Genomic DNA, 2,826 nt, shown 5'->3' on the forward strand with positions numbered 1-2,826 from the left:
ATAAATTGGTTCAATAAATTTGCATAGTTAAATTATAAAAACAAACAAATTAACAGGACATATCTCATTTGCAACCCATTTGAAGATAATGTTAGGCGACTTAAGTTTATGGCCTTTGTGAATGTGCTGTAAGTACAAATGACCCTCCTGGCCCCACCTGGATGGATCTGAATGCCCATGTTTCTGCAATGGGCTTAGCAATGAGTAACTGCGGACAGGGCCTGATTCCATCTATCCTTCTGAGTAATGAATGTGTTTTTAGACAATGTGGAGCATTCTTTTCCATTTTCAGACTTTTCTGGCCATAGGTCACCAGCTCACCAGTTACTGCTGCATTTTCATTCTAAACCTTATTAATATCAACTTTCCTATCCAGTCTCCAAATAGTCACTGAGCACCTGGCATAATTCCAGTCTTTCCTAGAGTCTGCGGCTACTTTGTAAGCAAAACTAGACCTGAAGCCTCTTGAAATACATAGTCTAGCAAGGACAATGAATATGAAATGGTAAACAATTATGATCAATTAAGTAAGCAATGTAAATGTGCAAAATTTAGTAAATGAGAAAAATGAGAATGTGTACCTGGTGAATCTAAACTCAACAGATAAACAATTATAATTATTTTAATGCTTTCTCCCTTTTTTATGGAATTCAAACGTCTCACATTACGGTTGAAAGTCTTCAAAGTACTTGTACTACATGTGTACATTATCTGGATTCCTCTTCATTTGTAAGGACAGAATCCTATTACTAGTTGCATGAAATAGTGACTATTTGTGTTAACTGGCAAAGTGTCCATCACATAGCCCCTAAGGGCAAGGGTGGAAGAAATCTGTGACTGATCTATAATACTAAGCCCTTGATGTGTTCTTTGGTGTTACTGTCATTCACTTCCTGGGATTAATCTTTTAAGGGTATGATATCTACAAACAAAGCTAACCAGCTTATCTTTGATACTTTCAAGAAGTATACCATGCCAGCTTTTAAATTAATATTTGAAAATAAAATAAAAACTTAATTGTATTATCTTTTGTTTTGTCAAAAATCAAAGGCTCCGTTAAAATCTTTTTTGGTGGATGTAAAATGATTTTTTTCTGTTTCTGGATGTAAGTTAATCTATGCTTATTTTAAGTGATGTATCAAGTGTCTTTAATAGAGGTTTATTTCTTGATTCTGTTCAAGTTACTACTATAAAGTTGTTTATGCATAGTTATTCTAGACTAGCAAAAGAGCATAATCTGTAACTCCCACCCAGGTACTTACACCCATGCACAGTGTGTCTTCCTTCTACAGCTTCAAGACTCCCACGCTCCTGAAAAAGCACTTTCCTACCTGTCATTTAGTCTTTAAAATTAAGTAAAGAAAAAGTTAATTGTATAAAAGAAGCTGGTTACCTTGAGCCTCTCTCTTATATGGGGTTGTACTTCTCTAAAAATAGCCTAAATTATAGGCTTAACCAGGACAGTTTTTTCCCTTGGGAGACCTTTGAAGTTTGTTTACTCTTACAAAGCTCTGGAAGGCTCATCTGAAAGAAGCTGTAACTAATTTGCCAAGGTCCCTAAAAACCAAGAAGTCCACGTGCACACTAGAAGGTGTCAACTTTGCTTGATTACTCTTGAATTTGTGGGAAAGGGAATGTTTGGCACTAATATCAGATTCATAGAAGGCAGCCAAAATTAATTGTTAGGAAGAAGGTATGCTTAGATGACATGTAGCATAACTTTGGACGTTTTCCTTACAAAGCCAGTGAAGTAAATCTATTTTGTTTATGACTAGATTACTGGGTGACTAGGAGGAAAACACTATCTACTTTGGGGTTATTGGCAATTGGGGTTAATTGTCACCAATTGTGGCACAAGGGGTAGTTTCCACTGGCAATCGTTACTGCTGTTTTGCAACCTTGGTCTTCTGCTGCAACCTTGCCCTGCTAAGGTTGTTGGCTGCTCTTGGCAACAGGGTATACCCACCTCCCCTCACCAACCAGCTTGGTGCAATGGCCTGTGTATGACCCATGCACTTTTTAGAAGAATCAGAGCAGGAAAAGAGTAAGTGTCATTTCGCAGGCTGCATTTCTGCTCATGGCCTTGGCTATTAGACATAAAAACAGGCTTTAGAATCTGTTATTAGGCATAAGATTTTGGACAATTTTTTCCAAGTCTTAGGTTCCTGCAAACTTAAAATGTCTACCTTGTGAAATTATGATAATGAATAACTTTGTGAGAATTATCCTAACATTGGTCAGACCTTTGATAAATTAGAGCTATTTTTTAAAATCTAAAATAGATAGTAATTACAAATTTTTTTAATACAGGATTTTTTAAAATAATAAGCTCTTGTTAAGCTTAAAGTCTCTTCAAAACATGAGGATTCAAATCAAATTATAAATTTTTAAAAATTACAGTTATTTTCTAAAAGATGCTATAGCTATACAGAGATACCTTTACAGTTTTTATATCAGGGAGGATGCAATCAAAAGGGAACCCAAGATGTTTCCTGAAATGATTAACAGGAACTTTAGAAATCACTATTGATTGGTCAGTGCACAGGTTTCTCTGGTCAAACTTTTCTCACCCACTTTACAAGCAAAAACAAGAGAAAGACAAGTCAAATGAAGCCAAGCAAACGGTATGTACCACATTAACGGAGCATATATAATGCACGGTTGCATGAAAACCACTTCCTTTAGCACTATATTTCAAAATTATTATTATTTTTTACCCAGTCAGAGCTGTCGCCACAGGAAGGAAAATTTAGTCGTCTTCTTTCTTAAGTAACACCAGCCAAGAGATTATTCCAGGCATTACTTCATTTTTTAAGCTCTTACTCC

This window comes from Callithrix jacchus, chromosome 17 (assembly GCF_049354715.1).
Source record: "Callithrix jacchus isolate 240 chromosome 17, calJac240_pri, whole genome shotgun sequence".
In the NCBI taxonomy this organism is placed as follows: domain Eukaryota; kingdom Metazoa; phylum Chordata; class Mammalia; order Primates; family Cebidae; genus Callithrix; species Callithrix jacchus.